The sequence below is a fragment of the Pipistrellus hanaki genome (genome assembly GCF_964339955.1).
Source record: "Pipistrellus hanaki genome assembly, chromosome: 2".
NCBI classification, from domain to species: Eukaryota; Metazoa; Chordata; class Mammalia; order Chiroptera; family Vespertilionidae; genus Pipistrellus; species Pipistrellus hanaki.
In genome coordinates, this window is record NC_140504.1 from 72,689,270 (window position 1) to 72,712,216 (window position 22,947).

The 22,947-nt window shown below is 37.6% G+C and overlaps 1 long non-coding RNA gene and 1 pseudogene across 4 annotated transcripts in view; both read right to left on the reverse strand.

The window, feature by feature from the left end:
• LOC311617202 overlaps window positions 1-14,181 on the reverse strand; it is a 35,695-nt gene extending 21,514 nt beyond the window's left edge. The window contains exons 1-2 of one of the 3 annotated variants that reach the window (XR_014794083.1): window positions 13,373-14,181; window positions 4,869-5,106 (exon numbers count right to left, since the gene is read on the reverse strand). This is a non-coding gene — a long non-coding RNA (uncharacterized lncRNA). Of the gene's footprint in view, window positions 1-4,868; window positions 5,107-12,743; window positions 12,896-13,372 lie in introns of those variants that run through there. The other 2 variants (XR_014794085.1, XR_014794084.1) reach the window with 2 other exon arrangements.
• Window positions 14,182-20,971: 6,790 nt separating this feature from the next.
• Window positions 20,972-21,921, reverse strand: LOC311616456 (small ribosomal subunit protein uS2-like; annotated as a pseudogene). The gene has a single exon. The product of its transcript is annotated as a small ribosomal subunit protein uS2-like (transcript).
• Window positions 21,922-22,947: the final 1,026 nt, after the last annotated feature.

Below are 22,947 nucleotides of genomic sequence, written 5' to 3' on the forward strand. Positions count from 1 at the left end.
AATAATGTTAGTGAAAGACTAAACTCCCAATTATTGATTTGTTACCAATTTTTGTATCAAGAGAAATTATTTTCAAACTGAAGGAAGAAGAATCATAGAGAAGAGGAAAATGAGGTATAAGATAGAATAAGACAAATACATTAATGGAAAGATCTATATAGCCCAGAGTGTTAAATCAGAGTCTTTAAGGAATCACGTTGAACAGCATAGAGGGAGAAGAGAAAAGAGCTTCATCTGAAAGCTCACAAAGGCTAAAACGAATTTTTGAAATCACATACCTATTCATTTGGGTCCTTCATGATAAAATACTAAACACTTCATTGCAGTTACATGGGATTGAATCTTAAAGTATTTTCCATGAATCAGGAACATGCAAGATATCAAAACAAACTAATCAAAACAACAATTACCAAACTGGTTTTCTGACACAAATAAGCTCGGGAAGTGTCGGTTTAATTGAAGTTAAATAATACTTCTCTTTGCTGCAAGACTCCTGTAACATGCAATGACACTTCCCAAGAAAGGGCACACAGCCTGTGGTATTTCTCAGACTTATCTGACCATGAAAAATACTTCCTCATTTTTTCCTTTAGCATCTTATTTATGGAAGTAGTATCTGGAAAAGTATAATTTTAAAAACCATTGTTCTGATGACATGCTGCAGAGTTTTATTCTTGTCTCTTACGTTCAATTACTAGTACCTTCAATGAAGACAAGAGGGCCTGCTTATTATATCTGCAGCCAATACAAAGCTGGGGGAGATGGTTAATATAAGGGGTGACTGGATCAAGTTCTTAAAATATTATGACAGGTTGGCATATTTGGCTCCAAGATCCTCAAGAATAGGAGACACCAGACTTAATGGTAATTTCTGTGAACAAAATCTAGTGTTTACTCAACTATAAACTCAATATGAGCCAACAATGTGAAGCCCTTGAAAATAAAAACAACGTAGTAAAACAGTTATCCTGACATGTTTTCACAGGTGAAAAAGCACCTAGGCAAGGCATTCCAAAATCCATTGTTTACAGTACTGGCCAGCCGGCATTGGGAATATGGAGTGAGGGTTTGGAATACACTTGGTTGAGGAGACAAAATTGGAAATATTTGGTCTATATGAAATGATACTTGCACAAGGCTCCATAGGAGGAAAGATTTTCTGATCATTCACATTTCAGGGAGAAACAAAGCAAAATGCTGGGTGACCATCTCTCCAGGATGTGACAGGTGAATTCCTACTCTGACTCCCACTCTCTCAGTCTACATCATTTCTAGGAATCTATTATACTGACCATTTTAATATTGTGCCTCTGGCCAATAGAATCTCTTAAAATTTTTATATAAAGCACTACAAAAAACTAGATCTGGAAGTAACCTTTGATATAATCTATGTAAGACTCTACTTTTTAGAGGTGAGAAACCAAGGCTTAGAAAAAATTTATTCTTTCATTTGCCATAGTTTATCTGGGGGTTTGATATGTAGAAGGTCCTGAAATGTCCACTGTATAGAATAACATCATGAATAAGGAGAACTTTATTTCCGTAAATTTAAAATCTAGCATAGATGCTGACAAACAAACAGCCAAAATACAGCACACAGATATAAAACATAGAGTCGAGTATTAAACGATTCATTCTGATTGGTGGATTGGGCAATGTGAAAGTTGGGAAGGTGTTCCAGCAGAGAAAACAGCTAACTCACAGGGTGAAAAGGAAGTGTCTCATGCAGGACCAACCCAAGGTAAAAGACCATGCAGTCCTTGTAAGTGGACTCAGGCCTGTATCAATCAGGAATACAGAGATACGGGTTCTGACTACCTTAAATATGATCTCAAAGGTAGGCACAGGTACCAGGTGGGCATATCCTGTTAGGCCCACAAACCCATTGCCCTATGAGAGAGGGCATAGATAAAATAGTGCCAGAGTGAGGTCTTTTGTAATTCAAGGCCAAAGGCAGGAACCTCTCTTGCCCTAGTGTACTAATATGGATTTTTATTTTATCCCAAGGCCAAATAGGAGCCATTTGAATTTTCTGCAGAGAGAAGTGGCATAAATTGCCTAAGGTCGTGCTGCATGTCCTGAAATCCACATTTTCACATATGTCTTCCAATACTTCATATTGTGCCCATCTGTGTTACACTTTGATTAAACTTTAAATTAACTTTATGCACACCTATGATGAAGATTACCTTGTAGATAAGGATCTAAAGCAACACACATACACATTTCCAACAAGAATTAGTCAATGACCATTTAAATTAAAAGCTGATTTTACTTAAGGATATGAGAAAATAAGAATAAAGTACCAAAGTCATTAAGTCAGTCCTAAAATAACATTACTATTTATTGAACATCATATATATATAAAATTTCTAATCCTTGCTACAACTCTACAAGGTAGATATTATTAATTCCTATCAACAGATGAGGAACTGGGTAATCAATGTAATGCCAGCCAGTAAGTCACTGAACGAACCCTGGGTCTAAACACAAATTTGTCTAAATCCAATGCTCATGGTATTCCCCTGAGAGCACTCAACAGTCTACTGTGGGAAGGAAGGCAGCCTTTTTCAGCTTTTCCTTCTCTGTATGTTAATCTGTATTTTATAAGAAAAATAATAGAATGCGTATTTCTCAATGAAAATCATCTTACTTAATATTTCCTTACTCCCTCTAATCCAGTCAGAACAGCAATAGCACATAGAAAGCAATTTAATCCAATTCAAAAGTCACTGATTCATTTGGCAAATACTTACAAAAATCTTTTTTGAGCCAAGGACTCTTCTTGGTCCTAATGATACATCAATGAACCATGCATATTCTCAGCCCTCATGCAGAATTCAACTTCTTACAATTTTAAGATGCAAGTCCTTTTTCTTGACTGATTCAAGGAAGGCTGCTCTCAGCTTCGAGAGGATGCTCATCATTCTCTGACAAGTGGCCCTCTCTATAACATGGCTGTTGCTCATTCAAGGCCAGCAAAAGAAGCTCTCTGCTGTTTTTAGTCATGACTTCTGTCTCTGACCTCTTGATTCAAATTTATAGTGCTCATATGATTAGTTCAAGCTCACCTACATTATATTTTGATTAACCTAAAGTCAGCTGTTCAGTAACCGTAAGTAAATCTGTAAAATTTTCAGAAACTAAAATCAAAATCTGCAATATTTAAATCTGTATTTTAAGTTAATCACCTTAATTACATTTTCAGGGATCCCTTTTGTCATATAATGTACCATAATTACAGGAGTGATGCTTATATTCATGGGTGCCATCCACCCTCAAGAGAAGAAATTATATGAATCTAAACATTGAAAGTCATTTTATAACTGTCTACCAGAGGCAGTAAAGCATCTGGGGGATTAACTTATTCCAGTCTTTTGCTTTACAGTTTTCATTTATTAATTTGCTCATCTAATACATGTTTACTGGCACTTATATATGTATTGTACTAAGGGCTGCAGCTAGGTAATTGAGTAAGACAGAAGCCACTTCCTCCAAAGGTCTAAAATCTAAAAAAGATGTTTCTGTAAATAATAATAAGAAAACAGTATGATAACTGCAATAAAAGATGTATGTAAATGTGCAGATTTGGCACAGAAATGATCAATCATCAGAAATGCCAGAGAGCATTGTAAAATGTTGCAAAACCCCTATATTAATAGGTGGACTCAAACCCTTCTGAAGAGACTTAATTTTGAGAGTTTCACTCTATTGGGTGAATCAATTTTTCCATTAAATCTGTAAAATGAAATATGATGATTCTATAGAGTGGTCTTCTTACATTCATGATGGGTCTGAAAGGTCTCAGTTTCTGCTAATAATAAAGTGAACTACTGTTTCTAAATTTTCTTCTCTATCTTCTCTATGCAGGTTGGAAATATAGTTTAAGTCATACTCCTAGTAAGTGTGTAGAAAGATTCCACAAGGCAATAAAAAATAGTGAACACATTCATTTCTTGGCTTATGTATGTGGGAAGTACATAGATGCCTGGACCCCAAAGGAACAACTTTTGTACATTCTATTTGTAGTTGTACAGGGTTTGTGTAAACAGATGAATGGTACTTGGCTTCCTTTTGAATCAGAAAGGATAGTGAGATTCTAGCCGCCAGAAGCAAAACACTGATTGTTGGCTACAATCAAGTTTGATCAATGGTCTGGGAGCTTCAACTTGCCATTCTAATTCTTTTGCAAGCACTTCATCTTGTGCCAGCCACTGCTGTGTGCCCTGAATGATTTTTGGAACTGGCTATTCATCATTCCTTCATTTTCTCACCAAGCACAACGGTGCCAACAAGGCTGCTTGCTGCCCTAAGATAGCAGGTGGCAATGTTGGCCTTTAAATAGTAAGCAAGACATCAATCTTCCTTTTATTGCTCCAGAAAAACAGAACTGAATGGAAGCCCATTTCTCCACCTCCCACGTGTTTTTTTTCAACTGTCAGATTGTTTGAAAAAACAAACAAATCCCCACCCCGCAAGAAACTCAGCAACATAGAAGTTCCTTGTAGCTCAGTGATCTTGTTATTTATTTCAAGAATAAACAAATGCGTTCTTCTCGAAAGGAGCCTACCCAATATATCAGGACTTGCCTTTTGTAACAAGGTTTTGAACAGTTGTTTCATTAATTGATCCATTTAGGTAATCTGCAGAGTGTCTCAACCTCAATACGAAATTGACATTTTGGGCCATGTATCATCCCAGATTAAAATAAAACATGAGAACACTGTCAATCCTCTGCCTCGATCCTTCTGAGTCCATATATATATATATATATATATATATATATATATATATATATATATATATATATATATTCTTTGTGTCTCTTCCCCAGCTACTCCGTACTGTGCTCCCAAAGGCTTACTCACACATCTTGCTTCAGGGGGTCTGTCCTTGGATGACTGCAGCTGCTTGATCCACAGGTGCAGAGAGCTGGGAGTGCCTGGGCGATTTTGGCTATCAAGGTAACTCATAGCTTATGGGGTCAGCTCTGTGATGTAATAACTCCTGTTCTCGTCTCTCCTAGAGACAGGATGAGACTTGGCTTGACTTTTTCTCTTTCCGACACTCTCATCAACTTCTGGAAGAACTTCCTTAGCAAATCACCTACACAATCGGATAAGAATTTTTAAGAGAGTTCCCTGGCTGCAATACAGAGAACAGAAGATTACATGAAAACAAAACTGGTTCCCTAAATATTGAGCATAGCACAATTTTCTAAAGTATACACACCATGAAGAGGATAGGCAACCTTCACTCAGAGAAGAAATTTTATCTAACCCATCAATTAAAAGCTTGAAGACCTGGAAGCTTACTCTCTCTCTCTCTCTCTCTCTCTCTCTCTCTCTCTCTCTCTCTCTCTTCTTTTTTTAATATAATATATTTTATTGATTTTGTACAGAGAGGAAGGGAGAAAGATAGTTAGAGTCATCGATCAGCTGCCTTTTGCACACCCCCTACTGGGGATATGCCCGCAACCAAGGTACATGCCATTGACCGAAATCGAACCCGGGACCCTTCAGTCCCCAAGCCGACGCTCTATCCATTTAGCCAAACCGGTTTTGGCGAAGCTTACTCTCTTATAAAACATTTCATTCTTTCTTATATGGTTGCAACTATTATAAACTTCTTATAATGAGCCCAAATCAGCCTCCCAGGAGTGTTGCCCATTGTTCCCAGTTCTTCTCTCTGGAATCTTGCAGATTAGAACCAAACCTTTGTCCACCTGTGGTTAATTTTGTATGCCAACTTGATTGGCAATGGGGCGTCCAGACATTCGGTTTATCATTCCTCTGGGTTTGACTATGAGGCTGTTTCTAGATGAGATTAATATTTTACTCAATAGACTGAATAGAGCAGATTGTGCCTTTTAATACAGGTAGGCTCATCCAAATAATTAAAGATCTAAATAGAACAAATATTCTGAGTAGGAGGGAACTCCTTCCCCTGACTACAGGGCTGGTCCATAGGTCTTTTCCTGTCTTCATACTCCTTTTAATTGTGCACTTTATTTTTTAGATTTTTTAATTGACACTATTATAGATGTCTCACATTTTCCCCCTAACTATAACAACCTCCACCTAGGGCATCCAGACCCCGACCCTCTAACCCCCTACACCACACTGTTGTCTGTGTCCATAGACTATGAATATATGTTCTTTGGCTAATCTCTTCTTAAGACTTGAGCCTACAGGCTTTTGGACTAGAATTACACCATTAGTTCTCCAGGGTCTTTAGCTTGCTGTTTCAGATCTTGGGACTTAGCCTTTATAAACACATGAGCCAATTCCTTATAAAAATCTCATTATAAATATATATTCTATTGCTTCTGTTTCTCTGGAGAACCCCAGCATACAACATGGCATACCTCAGGTAGAAATTTCCTTTTGTAGTCTATGATTTAAGAGTGACTGATATCCCAAATATATCTCATCTCCTTTGGCCTGTCGCAAATTATTGGCATTGACTATACTGCTTTAAAGTTAATCTCTACTGTTTTGGATTAAGTTAAAATCTACTGCCTTGGATTAAAATATTGTACCTCCATCAAAATTTGGTTATATGCACATTTCCATGACAATTACATGAGAAAATAATACATTAATCCAAAAATAATTTTTATGATTCTTATCACAGCTTTAAGAACCTGAGTTATAGGGAAGTATATATTCTGATGTGAGATGTAGAAGGTTTATAAGAGGATCAATGCAGGAAGTTAGACTCTGGTAAGTTTCCATAAGTCAAGCTTCTAGAAATCCTAAGGAGGCATGAGGTGTTTGAGATGAGGAAAGGTACAAAAGGCAAACAAAAGACCGTTGGTCATCAATTTTTTTCTCAGATTGGCCCAGCATTAAAAGAAATTTCCAATGATGATTTTAACGGATGTCTAGTTTACACATACTTCCAGAGGAAATTAATAAATGTAATATTTTTGCATACATTTTTTAGACATGAACTATTTCCTTTGGCAACATTTTTTATGTGCTTTTAGGAACAAAATCAATAGAGTACTCCTTGGCAATAAGACATTTGCTAAGACATACATGTATCTGACTTGGTTGTTAACATTAAGATAAAATTATCTGAGTATAAGTAAAGAAAATAAAACCTCATGGCCCTAAGTTATAATCATCCATGTAGTCTAGGATTTTAAAATCATAGGATAGAGATATTCCACATGACTTAAACATGCAAAGAATTTTTGTGTTAGCAAGAATAGTTATTTCCGGGGGGAAATTATTATCATCATGAGAAGATTACTTTCATCTATTTTTTTGGCCATTTCTCTTTATATATCACTCAACAATTAACAAGTTAACAAAGAGGACTTAAAAAATAACAGGCACAGAGCTATTTAAAGATCTAAACATATTAACTGAATTCATTCATTTAACTTACACCACTCTACATTTGATAGTAATTTTATTTTGGCTACACACCAATAACATTTCTAACTTCAATCAACTTTATTTATACACATGCTGTCTTAGGAGAATGCATATCATTTCAAAACTTTGGCCCAAAATTATTTTTAATAACTTTCTATCATACCAAATTATTGGTGTTTATTACAATCTTGCCCTAAATTTCATCACCTTTTTTAAAAAGAGATCACTGGTTTGACACTCAAAAGAACTGGTTGAAGTCCAAGAATTAAACTATGGCTGGATGACCTTGAGAAAAGTCATAACATCTCTTTGAGCCTGTTGTTTTTTCTTAAATGTCAAAAGAAACTTTAAAGAATATGATTTCTGAAACCACTTTCAACTAGAATATTTTGCAATTAGAATGGGTACTTTCAATACCATATATTCTTGGTTTCTTCAGTATTTATTTTTTATTTTAAAGGAATGTTGCCTATTTCTTTTTATTTTATTTTATTTTTTCATTGATTTCAGAGAGGAAGGGAGAGGGAGAAAGGGAAACATCAATGATGAGAGAATCATTGATTGGCTGCCTCCTCCACACCCCCTACTGGGGATCAAGCCAGAAATCTGGGCATGTGCCCTTGACCAGAATTGAACCTGGGACCCTTCGGTTCACAGGTTGATGCTCTATCCACTGAGCCAAACAAGTGAGGGAAGTATTTAAAAAAAAAATAGGTAAGCTTAAAAAGTACATGCAATTTCAAATATTCATAGGAATACCTATGGAGAAATTAAGCTGTCTCTATTATAATGATCCCTTGTTTAGAAAGTGATAGGAAATGACAGAAGATGTGGGGCAGGGCTAGGGAAGAATCTTCCCTTTATCAATCAATGTTCTACCTCTGAGACTCAGTAGACTCTGAGTCTACTTCATCTTCCTGATAGCTTAATATAAAGTAAAGATTCTCTCCCCACTCTAAATTCCCTACTGGTACAGGGCTTGCATCCCAGTTTTAGTAGAAAATTAGCTTTTTATTGAATTGTGAGATAAAATGTGTGGTTTTAACTGATAGGAAACATGACTGCCAGGGGCACTGGCACACCAAAAATGTATGCAGAATTTGAAAGAATTCTCCAGGGAATGTTCCTGGAGAGTAGATGGTAGTTTGTCTTCTTTTACAGACATCAGATCCTATGGATACTCTATAGCCAAGATACATGTGTAAAAGGATGAAGAGAGTGAGCATAAAATGAGAGAAAAAGCTATTTGAGCTTGGATTACCCACACTAAATCAGAAATCTTTATTTATTTAATTATTATTATTATTATTATTATTATTATTATTTCAGTTTATAATATTCTGAAAATATCTATGGATTATTTATTCATTGAATAATCCAATTTGGAGTGGCTAATGAGTCCTTGTCAATGCAGGCGATGAAAAAACAGATATTACAAACATTTTCCTTAAAGAAGTTTATCTAATTGAAGAGACAAGTGTAAAAGTAAATATAGTACAAATGCACTAATTGAAACATGTATTAAGTGTGAAGTTAATTAGAATCAAGGGAGATTTCACTGAAGCAGCAATACTTGATCTGGTTCTGAAAAGCTGAGTAGTGTGTGGGGAGATCTGAGGACTAGAACTAGACAAGGAAATGTGTTGTAATATGTGAACAGATTAGATCTAAACTGAATTTAGTAAGCCACATTGAGTTCAAGAATATGAGCTTCTCTAGAACAGGAAGACTGACTTTTGCTCTACTGTAGACCATCAGGGCTGTAGCTTCTCACACTACATGTGTGGGGGAAAAATAATATAAACTAATATTTTAACCTACTATCTACCAAAAACTGCATAGTGATGGATATTAGATGGAATATATTCTTTAACTGCAGAGCATTATTATGACATCTGTTGAATGCCTAAACCAAGCATGACTTCTTAATAAGAAATAAAATGTGAACATTGCTTTTCCAAGATAGTTAAATAGAACACCACTTACAATGAAAGAATTAGTAAAGGTGTATAAAATCATGAGTTCCCACAATATACAAGCAAATAATAAAATTCCATCTGGAAAATCTCTGAAATGCTGTATTTTTCTCCATGTCTGTTTTTTTCTGATATTTAAATTAGCAATAGGATACTCATAAATTATTGACCAACATGTTAATACTAGAGGCCCCATGCATGAAACTCGTGCATGGGGGGGGGGGGGGGCATGAGGGGGTGTCCCTCAGCCCAGCCTACAGCATCTCCAATCTGGGATCCCTCTCACAATCCAGGACTGCTGGCTTCCAAACGCTCATCTGCCTGCCTGCCTGCCTGATTGCCCCAACCACTTCTGCCTGCCAGCCTGATCACCGCCTGACCAATCCCCTGCCAGCCTAATCAACACCTAACTGCTGCCCTGCAGGCCTGACTGCCCCTAACTGCCATCCATGCTGGCCTGGTCACCCCCAATGACCTCCCCAATAGGCCTGGTCCCCCCCAACTGCCCTTTCCTACAGACCTGATTCCCCCAAACTGCCCTCTTCTGCAGGCTTGGTTGTCCCCAACTGCCCTCCTCTGCCAGCCCAGTTACCCCTAACTTCCCTCCCCTGCAGGCTTGATTGCTCCCAACTGTCCTCCCTTGCAGTCCTGGTACTTCCCAACTGCCCTCCCCTGCTGGTCTGATCGCCTACAACTTCCCTCCCCTGCCAGCCATCTTGCAGCTGCCATCTTGTGTGCACATGGGGGCAGCCATCTTTGACCACATGGGGACAGCCATCTTGTGTGTTGGAGTGACAGTCAATTTGCATATTACTCTTTCATTAGATAAGATTGTATCCTGGATCTGAAAAATATGAAAAGGGTCTTAAGAGCAATTGAAGGGAGGTCAGAAAAGGTTGCAATGTGAAGATGAACTTAGTTTGAGTTTGAAAGGTTAGAACTTAAACTTAGACAAAGATGAGTTCTTAAGACAGAGAAAACAGCATATTAGTGGGACTGTTCATGACTCATTTTAGAGTCAATAGGCCAATTGATGTAGCCTCGATAGAGGAATTATCCTATATAATAAAAGCCTAATATGCTAAGTATCTGGTTTACTGGTCAACTGTTCAACCAATCAAAGTGTATTATGCTAACGATAGGCTAAGGCTGCTCAACCGCTCCCTATGACTTGCACTGACCATCAGGGGGTAGGCGCTCTGACCAGTAGGGTAGCATGTTGCTGGGGTCCAACCAATTGGGACTGAATGAGATGGACTGGAGCCCTGCTGCAGTCCCTCCCCAGCTGGACAGCCCCCATTGGCCCCAATCGGGATTGGACAAGATGGCCCTGATCTGTCATGATCACAGGCCAGGCTGAAGGACCCCTCCTATGCAAGAATTCATGTACCAGGCCTCTAGTATTGAAGATAAGAGAAAGAATTAGTTTGAGGACAGAATGCAGAAAGCTGAGAATGCCAGATTCAAGAAATTAATATAAAAACAAATTTAAAGTTAGTAATTACAGAAATTTCACAGAATATTTTTATGATTTTATAGATTATTTTTAAATGCAAAAATTGTAAACTACTCTGGCTGGTGTGGTTCATTTGGTTAGAATGTCATCCTATACACCAAAAGGTGTCAGGTTTGATTTACAGTCAGGACACATACCCAGGTTGTGGGTTCCATCCCAGGTTGCATCCCTGGGATACATGCAGAAGGCAGCAGATTAATGTTTCTGTCTCAGATTGATTTTTCTGTCTCTCTATCTCTCTCTTTCTCTCTCTAAAAATCAATACGATTTATAAACCACAAAATTTATACATTTGACTAAGTTAAATTTTAAATCATCTATGTGATAAAAAGTAAAAGACAAGGAATGGTGCAGCAAAATGGGAAGACAGTTGTAGCTTCTTATAAAACTAAACATATTCTTAATGATCCAGCAATATCACTCCTTGGTATTTACCCACATGAGTTCAAAACTCATGTTCATACAATACCTAAACATATATATTTTATTCATAGTTGCCAAACAAATGCTTTATTCAGAATTGCCAAAACTTGAAAGTAAAAAAATGTCCTTTAATGTATAAATAAACTGTGTTACATCTACACAATGGAATATCATCCTATATAATAAAAGGCTAATATGCAAAATGTGCCCTTGACCAGGAGTTTGGCCAGGAGGCGGGGCAGGCCTACCAACCACCTGTGGCCTGTTGCCCCAGCCAGTCCCACCCCAGATTGTCCCCCCACCCCCCAAATCCCAATCAGGGTGGGAAGGTTGGAGCCCACCCATGCACAAATTCATGCACCAGGACTCCAGTTCAGTAATAAAAGAAATGAGCTATCAAGCCACAAAAAGTGAGGAAACTTAAATGTGTATTGCTAAGTGAAAGAAGCCAATCTGAAAAGGCTATATATACTGTTTTATTTCAACTATAATACATGACATTCTGAAAAAAGAAAAACTATGAGCCAGTAAAAAGATAGTGGTTGCCAAAAATTGGTGAGGAAGTAGGGAGAGACAAATAGGTGGGGCACAGGAGATTTTGGGGGCAGTAAAACTATTCTGTATGATACTATAATGGTGGATACATGTCACTATACATTTGTCAAAACAGATATTACAACACAAAAAATGAACTCTAATATGAACTATGAACTTTAGTTAATAATGTATTTATCTATATTGGCTTACCTTTGTTTTGTTTACACAATATTGATTAAATAAATATGGCAGAATGTTAACAAAGGTCAGTTTCAATTAATGAGTTTAAATCTGTTACATTTTTCATTTAAAAATATCTTTAAAAATAGAAAAGATCTTTAAATATAAATAATACAAAATATAAGAAATATAAGTAAATTTGCTACAACTCAATTTCAAAGATAAGCAAATATTTGTATATACCTAGCAGAATTTCTAATTTAAAATGGCATCTAGCCTGGCCAGAGTGGCTTGGTTGGTTGAGCATCATGTGGTGAACTGAAGATTGCAGGTTCAATTTCCAATCAAGGCACATACCTGGGCTATGGGTTTATCCCTAGTTAGGGCACATAGGGAAGGTAACAGGTCAATTTTTATCTCTTTATTTTTCTCTCTCTCTCCCTCTCTTTCTTTCTCTCCCTTCCTCTAAGCATGTCCTCCAGTGAGGATTTAAAAAAAAAAAAAAGGCATCTAGCCAATAAACCCTAACATAACCACTTCCAACCTTCTATGAAAATTGAGAATCTAGACACGAAAAAAGGTAAATGCTGGGCAGAATTTCCTCTAATTTTCAGACCAAAGGAATAGAAGAAAAAGTTACAACCTAGGAACTGCTTATATAATGGAACTGAAATAAAGCAATCCTGTTCACCAGAAAACAATTAAATAATTCATTAGCCTTACCTGTGGTCTGTCCATTGGTACAAGGAGGAGACAAAAAGTCCTTACCAAATAAAACACTTGGCAGCTTCTACCGCCTGTGATGCTGGATTATTGTGATGGCCAAATGTGGGGCCGGTTTATACCTGTAGTCATAAATATTCCTTGGTCTACAGCTCACTATTAATAGGCCACACTGAGTCAGAAGTAGAGATGCACAAGCAGTACTGAGTTGCATTCCGAATAGTGGAGTCAGATGCTCTTAGCTTACGCAGTACTCAGTAGAGAATTTGTTCAAAATGTTGGTATCCAGGACTTCCAGCTCCTCCCACTAAGGATTGTGATGAAGGGGTGTGGGGGATAAGGCCCAAGGCTCTGCATTGTGATGTTGTTACAATTTGAAAATCTCATTGTTATCTAAAACCTGCTGAGAAGAACTCCTGTAATAATGCAAACTGAGTATCTTTTAGTTTTCTTTTGTATGTACTTAGCTTTATATTATACATTAAAAAAAGAAGTCCTAAGTCTGAAATACAATAGGAACTTGACTGTGATTCTTAATTTTCACCTGTCATCATTGGCTGCAGGTTTGAGACAAGAGTTATACCAATATCTAAGCAGAGACAATGCAAAGCCAAAGGAAATTAATTTACCTGTTAGTCTGCTGGCAAACCCTAGGACTGGACACATTTTCCTTGTGTAAGAAAAGGTTAACAGGAAGATAGCAACATGGGATCTATGGAAAAACAAAACTGAAAGGACAAATTTCCCTAAATCACAAGTAGAAGAATAAACCTCTGAAAACAGCCTACTACAAAAACAGAAAGAGCCCTAACTAGTTTTGCTTAGTGGATAGAGCGTCGGCCTGTGAACTAAAAAGCCCCAGGTTCAATTCTGGCCAAGGGCACATGCCTGAGTTGTGGGCTTGATCCCCGCAGTGGGGGATGTGCAGGAGGCAGCCAATCAATGATTCTCTCTCATCATTGATATTTCTATCTCTCTAGCTCTCTCCCTTCCTCTCTGATATCAATAAAAAAATATACTTTTTTTTATAAAAGCAAAGAGCTTTCTTTAAAAAAAAACAGAAGGAAAATTTTATAATATTTTTGGTCTCTAAAATATAAAAAAATCTTTTCTTTTTAGCAGATGTAGGAAGTCATAAGAGAAAAGTCTGAGATGACTTGACTAAACGAGATGAAAGGATAAAAGGAAGAGAAGGGGAAAAAGAAATTTAAAAAGAAATGGAGAAAGAAAATTAAAAAATAATATCAAAATTAGGATGAAATAAAAATTAAAAGGCAGAAGGTAATCAGCAATTGAAGGAAAAGCATAAACATATCTCCTGTAATATATTCAAATCTACTCAATTGAAGAATTCTGCAGCCCAGGAGGAAAGCTCAGTATTGCAGTACTCTCTCCTAACTGTCTCCTGGGATTCCACTCCTTTATCAGGTCCAGGTACAGTGTCTACTAACCAATAATTTATCCCAGATTTGTTAAGCTGGAATCTCTTGTTTGTTATTTTTTATATTAACCTAATACAATATTTCTGCTATTTTTATTTACAAAAAGTATCTAAACTATTTGCATGAGACACTCTGCCAAGAGAAACTTTCTTCACCCTTCCCCATAAAATAGAGTCACACAGTGCAAAACCTCGCCAAGTATCTTGAGTAAATATTTTTGCATGGTCAAAACACATACTAACTGGCCTGAGTAATTTTGCTTAATTAAGAGAGACAAATAAATTATCCAGGAACAGATATTAGCTGTCACCATACGCTGGGTCTATTATCTTCTATCTATAATCTGTAAGTGACATTTTATTAACATTTTAAAAAATGTTATATATACGTAAATTATACATGTGATATATGATACATGATAATTCCTTAAAGTATAATATATATATACACAAATACATACATATTTATAATGTTAAAAAATCTAGAAAAACTGCAAGAGCTACAAGGAAATACATCTATCTCTTAATACCAATTATCTATTGTTGGTTAGGTTTTAGAATGATTTTATTGCCTTCTTTTGTATATTTTCCAAATACTGTGAATTTATCTTTTTAAAATTAGAAACAGTACTATAAATACATATAACTGTATATAATTATATAGTGTATCCTTCAAATATTATTTTAAAAAATAAATCTTCACTTCTTCCAGTTATGATGAAATAACAAAAATTGAGCTTAACCTCTGATTGTAAACAATGAGCAAAAATATGAAACAACTGCTTCATATCGCCAGTTGGGGCATGGAGGGAAAGTAACAGATCAATGTTTCTCTCTATCTTTCTCTTTCTGGTATTTCTAAGAGAAGGAGGAAAACTAAGATGAGCTCTACACTGATACTGGTTTTCTGCCTGGTGCCAAATACTGAGAGAGAAAGCAGAGAGGGTTCAGTTGGCCATACTGAGATGAGGAGAAATTTGGGGAGGCTGAAGCAGGTGGAAATTTTGGGACAAAGTTCCTGAAAGTAGGCAGCATGAATAAAAAGGGGCCTGTTAGGCGTCCCATTGGGTCTTCACTGAGGTGTAGGCCTGACAAACTTAGACATAGTTCAGCTCTGGCACCAACAAATATGTTCTTATTAAACTAGCTCTCCTGTAGATAATAACCATATACTCTGGACAAAATGCAAAACAAATTACCCGAAAAAACTGATAGTGCAAAACAGCAGGCAGATTCTGAAACTTAGTAAGATAGGAGAGAAAGAATGGGACAGAAACAATATTGAAAAATAAAGATAAAATGTTCCCAAATTTGGTAAAGAATTTACAGACTCAAAAAGATCAGTAAAATTCAAGTGGATAAATATGAAGAAACTACACTTAGGCAGATCATAGTCAAGCTGCTGGAAACCAAAGAAAAAAAGGTACAATCTTAAAAGCAGCCATAGTAAGATGACACAATGCCTGGGAGCATGGGATAAATGATTCAAATGACCATTAGCTCCTAATCCAGAAAAGTAGAGGCCAAGAGACAGCAGACCAACATTTTAAAACTGTTGGAAGAAAAACAAACAAACCTCGAATTCTACATCTAGCAAATACATTCTTTAAGATAAATCAGACAAAAAAGAAAACTGAGAAAATTCATTAGTAGCAGGTCTGTTATGAGAAATGTTAAAGGAATTTCACCAGGCAAGGGGAAAATAATACAAAATGACAAGTAAAATACACAAAGAAAGACAGATTGCCAGAAATACCAAATAAATTAATAAAGGACATTTTTTTCTAATTTATAAATTTCTTGAAAAAGATAACTGCTTAAAGAAAATATAGATAAACATCACGGGTTTGAACATGGGCCCACGTATACCTGGAATTTTTTTTTCAATTGGCCCATGCAGTTCAAATCAGTGTTGTTCAAGGGTAAACTCCATGGTTGGGAATCCACATATGCTAACTATAGTTATGTGGATTTTCAACTGCACAGGAGGCTGGTGCCCTTAACCCATATCTTGTTCAAGGGTCAACTATATAATGTATTGAACAAAGTGGTACAGTTAGTCAGCCAATAGAGAAAAAAAATCATCTTCAATTTCAAATAATCAATTAATGTGTAAAAATTAAGAAAAAATAAAAATACAAATGAAACAATTAAAAAACAAATATAATATGGTATATTTAAGTTCAAATGTATCAATAACTACATTAAATGCAAATGGTCTACAACTATTTAAAAGGCACAGGTTGCCGAAACTGGTTTGGCTCAGTGGATAGAGCGTCAGCCTGCGGACTGAAAGGTCCCGGGTTCGATTCCGGTCAAGGGCATGTACCTTGGTTGTGGGCACATTCACAGTAGGGGGTGTGCAAGAGGCAGCTGATCGATGTTTCTCTCTCATCTACGTATCTAACTCTCTCTCTCTCTTCCTCTCTGTAAAAAATCAATAAAATATATTTAAAAAAATAAGTAAATAAAATAAAAGGCACAGGTTGCCAGATGATAAAAAAAAAAAAGCCACACTGTGCACATACTGCTCCCCATCCCCTCCCCACCCTCACCCCCAGCTGGGCTGAAAGGACTGTGAGACTCCAGCAGCAGGCGCAAGGAGCAGCCAGACCCACTTGAGAGCAGGTCCAGCTGCACCATGCACCTGCCATCCCCCCGGTGGGGCTGAAAGGACTGGGGGACTCTGGCAGGGCTGAGGGGACTGGGTGCCACCATCTTGTGGCTACAGGTGGGGCCATCTTTGTGATGGCATGATGGTCAATTTGCATATTCCCTCTTTATTAGATAGGAAAATATAGAATGACCATTGGGGATTATCCCAGGAAATCAATATTGCTTTCACATGTGAAAATTAATATAGCATCACATTAACAGAATAAGGTGAAAATAATATAAGTATTTCAATAGAACCAGGAAAAACATTTGATAAACTTTAATACCCATTTTTAGTAAAAATTTAGGACACTATAAATAGAAGAAAAAATAACTGCACCAAGACTAGAGTCCCTCCTATATCCATGGAATGCTCCTTTCTATGTCTAATTTTCCTTTCATCTGATAATATTACTGGCGCCTGAATTTAAAAAAAATAAAACATAATATCCAGATTAATCTATTATGTACAAGTAGTAACAATAAAAATTAACAAATACTAGATGATAATAATTAATTATATTCAGTAAATTCCATTTGAAATTCTTCACTAACTCACAGCTTCTAGTTTCTCTGAGCTGTTTTATACAAAATTCAAGAATCATTTGAGCTTTATTTTCCTTCTCAGAAGTACACTCCAGATAATTTTTATTACTCAAATTAATAGTCCTAGAGATTAACCTACAAATTGTTCCTTGATTATCAGAATAATATTGTTTGACATATATAGGGTTATGCTCTTGACTGGAGTGCTCTCTCTTCCTTTTTCTATATACAGGAGTTTACAAACTTTTTCTGGAAATGTCCAGATAGGAAATAATTTAATTTTTGAAAGCCAGAGGGTCTCTGTTGCAAATATTCAATCCTGCTACTTTAGTGTGAAAGCAGTCATATTACAATATATTTGAGAAAATAAATGTGGCTGTGTTGCAATTAAACTTTATTTACAAAAACAAGCTCTGACGGGTATTTGGCCCATGGCCATAGTTTACTGACTTTGTTCTCTAATATCTTTTCCTTCATTCAAAAGATTGTTCAAACATATTTTACAGTTAGGAATGGGAGGGTCCAACCATATTGCTTACTCTCTAATATTTGTTTTTTGTTTGTTTGGTTTTTTTTAGTTTTTTTTTTATTAAATTATTATCTGTGAACATATTTAACATTGCCCTCCCCTCACATACCCTCCCTCCCCAAAGTTTTGTGTCCATTGGTTGTACTTATATGCATGTATACAAGTCCTTCGGTTGATCTCTTATCGCCCCCAGATCTCCCTACCCTCCCCGCTGTAATTTGACAGTCTGCTTGTTGCTTTATTGTCTTTATATCTATCTTTTGGATCATCAGTTTATACTGTTCTTTATTATCCATAAATGAGTGAGGTCATGTGGTATTTCTCTTTCATTGACTGGCTTATTTCACTCAGCATCATGTTCTCCAATTCTATCCAGGTTGCTGCAAATGATGAGAATTCCTTCTTTTTTATGGCAGCATAGTATTCCATTGTGTAGATGTACCATAGTTTTTTGATCCAATCATCTGCTGATTTGAAGTCATTATAGAAAAATCCTAATATATAAAAAGCTAGGGGCTGTGACAACTGAAACAACTGTATGGACAACCGAACAGGCTGTGTGGGGCTACCAGGTCGGCAGAAGGGTTAGTGAGAAACAACAAAATGCCTGAACAGCAGACTGTGTGGGGCAACCAGGCCAGGAGGGAGGGGAGAGAGGGGCAATCTGGCTGGCAGGTAGGGGCATTTAGGGGTGATCAGGCTGGTGGGGTGGGGGGTAGTTAGGGAAAACTGGGACAGCAGGCAGAGGCAGTTAGTGGTGATCAGGCTTGCAGGGGGGCAGTTAGGGGTGATTAGGCAGGCAGGTGAACAGTTAGGAGCCAGCAGTCCAGGATTGTGAGAGGGATGTCCGACTGCCGGTTTAGCCCCAATCCCTGTAAACCGGCAATAGAATATCCCTTGAGAGTTCCCAATTGGAGAGGGTGCAGGCTGGGCTAGGGAACTCCTCCTCCCCCCCCCCCCCCCAACCCGCCATGCACAAAATTTGTGCACCAGGCCTCTAGTAAATGAATAAGATTTTTAAATAAAAGTACTTGGGGGAACTATAAAGCAATGTTATCTGGCATGGCCACTATGGCTCAGTTAGTTGGAATGTCCTCCCAGGCACCAAATGTCATCAGTTCGATTCCCAGTCAGGGTGTATACCTGGGTTGCCAGTTCCATCCCTGGGGCATGGTGAGGGGGGGCAGCCATCAATGACACATCAATGTTTCTCTATTTATGTCTCCCTTCTTCTCTGTCTAAAAATCAATTAAAAATATATTTTTTAAAAGAAATGTTGTCTGTATACTTGACTTCTCCCTGTTATTAGGATTAAATTACTCAGGAATGGACCTCCAAGTCTCCCATTTTTATGGACACAAAAAAAGAACAAAAAATATTAAGATCATAATATCCAAAATGGTATTAATGTAAACTTATTGAGAAGTACTAATTAGTGCTTGAAAAAATCCAGCAAAGCTCTGGCTGGTGTGCTCAGTGATTAGCATGTCATTCTGTGCATAGAAGGGTTACGTTTTCAAGTCTCAGTCAAGAGCACCTACCTGAATTGTAGGTTCAATCCCTGGCCCTGGTCATCATGATTGGGAGGCAATCCATTGATGTGTCTTTCTCACATCAATGTTTCTCTCTCTTTCTCTTTCTTCCTCCCTCCCTTCCACTCTCTCTAAAAGTCAATGGGAAAAAATATCTCAGCAAAGAGAGGGGCATCCATTTTAAACCTTTGCTTGATTCTTTTTTGGAGCAATCAGGTAGTTTGTAGAATAGCCAAGGGAAGAATAGATGTCCATGTGGTATTAATCATTTTTTTGGTTCCTAAGACTGAATGAATGGACACAATGAAAATAAAATCTAACATACAGTAAGTGCGTGGGTTTTTGGTGTTTGGTACAGATATATATTTATACTTACTTGAGCAACTTGGTTAGAACTGCAGTAAAGAATTAATCCAAGAACAAATACCAGGATTGAGCCTCATCACAAATGCTTTTAATTAAGAGTTTGTTTTTAAATGTTAGCTAAATACTTCCACAGCATTCCATTCACCCTAATAATCCACTGACAAGCTCTCTTGATCTAGGTCCAGTGTATTTTCATCAGTGAAATAAATCTTGTTCCAACCACCAAAGTGATTCTATTATTATAGTTCCCTAGGTCGTACACTTAGCATATATAAATGTAAGATCACACTTCTCTGCCCTACTGGAGAGCACTGACTCACACTGCCTAAGAGAATTCTGGCTCAGTTTGGCTTACTTTGAAATCATATGGATTGAACTTTACACCTGCATTTTCATACTAAGGCCTCCATGCAATGTGAGTCATTACCATTCCCTTTAACCACGATTGTGTTGAGGTAGTAGGTATGCTCTCCCATAAACCTCTGTCCGGTCTAGCATATCCTTAGCTGAATCAAATGGTTATATTGACTGTAAAGTATCATCAACACAAGCAGCCAGAAAACTACTTCTACTGCCTCTAAGTCCCCCACCTACCTCTCCTTTGTTAACAATGCTTTGATACTTTGGGATATATGCTTAAAACATGTGGAGTTTATAGCTGCATTCTAAGTGCCTAGTGCAAACATGAATCTGTTTAATAAGTAACAGTGAACTTAAAATTAAAAAGTAAAAAGTTCTTCATAAGAATTTGCATTTCATCTCTCAAGTGTACTCTATTTTACCATTATAACAAGATTAATTAGAAAAATGTTAGCTAAACTTTCCATACTCCCTTGCTTTGTGATCAACCAATATAGTGTGGTTAGGGTAGAATTTTTAAAATTAGATATGAAAAAAAAATACTTTTTTTTTTTAAATTTCCACTAGTAAGGAAAAAAAGGCCCAGAAGAAAGGGAGCATATAGTTTCCACTTTTTTTTAAATTGTTTAAGGTATTACATATGTCTCCTTTTATCCTGACAGAACACCTCCCCCCTGCCCCCCCCTCTACTCCCACCCCTAAGGGCAAGCCCCACTCCCTCAATGTTTGTGTCTATTAGTTATGCTAATATGCATGCGTACAAGTCCTTTGTTTGATCTCTAACCCCCTTGTCTCTGGATTTTTTTTTCTTTTTTCTTTTAGAAACTGTTTATTTTCCATCAACCTTATTTCTGTCCAGTTAAGAATTTGTGGAAGAACAGCTTAGGACTACCCAGTGGTAGTTCCTACCCATTCAGTAGCCTGAGCAGTGGGGGCTGCAGACCAGTCTCCAGTGGCACACTGAGCACTCCAGTCTTCAGTAGGAAACTGCTGAATGGGCACAGAGGGTACTTGCACGCCTTCACACCAGTCTGCGACCTCAGGCTGAACAGCAGTGAACTCAGGAGCAGGAGCAGTCCATTCACTCTCTTAAATTCCTCCTTTGTCACAAATTTTTCAGCAGCAGCCTGCTCCTCCTTTTCAATCTCTTTGGAATCTCTGTAGACGTAAAGATCAGGCATGACTTCCCACGGGTGTTCACGGGAGATGGTGCCACGCATGCGCAGTACTTCCCGGGCCAGCATCCACCACATCAGACCCACTGAGTGAGCCCCCTTGTTGTTGCAAGGGATGGCAATGTCCACATAGCACAGAAGAGAGTCTGTGAGGTCTTCGTGAGAGGCTAGAGGTCAGCCCTGAGGTCAGGAACCACCGGAAGTCCCGGCTCCTGGAAGGCTGCCTGGGTCTGGTTGGTGAAGGATCCAGGAGTGAAGCAGCGGCAGTAGGAGTGGCTCCAGTGGCAGCAGCAAACTTCAGCACAGCTGGCTGGCCAGGATTCCTGGACCATATGACACTGACGTCAGCTGGGTTTTCTATGGCAACAATGGCAGGAGCTGCCAGCAGAAGCTTCTCCCAGGTTCTCCTCAGGTTGATGATGTGAGTGCCATTGCTTTTCCTTTTGTAGATGCACTGTTCCATTTGGAAGTCAAGGTTGGTGCCACCTAGGTGGGTTCCTGCTGCAAGGAATTTGAGGACACCCTCCTCCTTCATTTCCAGGACATCAAGCGTTCTGGACATTGTGAAAGTTTCCTTTTAAGTTACATGGGAACTGAGAAGAGCGCCATATGGAGCCCTCCCTGGGTAGCGTGGAAAGTTGGATATATTTTTCTTCATGAGGGTATATGGTTCATTATATCCCACATTTGAGTGAGATCATGTGATATTTATCTTCCTCTGACTAGCTTATTTTGCTTAACATAATGCTCTCCAGGTCTATCCATGCTGTTGCAAAGAGTAAAAGTTCCTTCTTTTTTTTATAGCAGCATAGTATTCCATTGTGGAAATGTATCACAGTTCCTTAATCCATTCATCTGCTGATGGTTACTTAGGCTGTTTCCAAATCTTAGCTATTGTAAATTGTGTTGCTATGAACACAGAGGTGCATATATCATTTCTGATAGGTGTTGCTGGTTTCTTGGGATATAGTCCTAGAAGTGGGATCACTGGGTCAAATGGAAGTTCCATTTTAAATTTTTCGAGGGAACTCCATTCGGTCTTCCACAGTGGCTGTGGCTGTACAGTCTGCATTCCCACCAGCAGTGCAGGAGAGTTCCTTTTTCTCCGCATCATCGCCAACACTTGTTATTTGCTGATGACAACCCTTCTGACAGGTGTGAGAAGATACCTCATTGTTGTTTTGATTTGCATCTCTTGAGCATTTTTTCATATGTCCCTTGGCCTTCTTTGGAAAAGTGTCTATATCCTTTGTCCATTTTTTTATTGGGTTGTTTATCTTCCTTTTGTTAAGTCTTATGAGTTCCTTGTAAATATTGGAAATTAAACCCTTATCTGAAATAGCATTGGCAAATATGTTCTCCCATGCTGTGGGCTTTCTTATTGTTTTGTTGATGGTTTCTTTTGCTGTACAGAAATTTTTTATTTTGATGTAATCACATTTACTTATTTTCTCCTTAGATTCCATTGTCCTAGGAGCTGAATCAGTGAAGATATTGCTACGACATATGTCTGATATTTTGCTGGTTATGGAGGCTTCTAAGATTTTTATGGTTTCCCATCTTACATTTAAGTCCTTTAACCATTTTGAGTTTGTTTTTG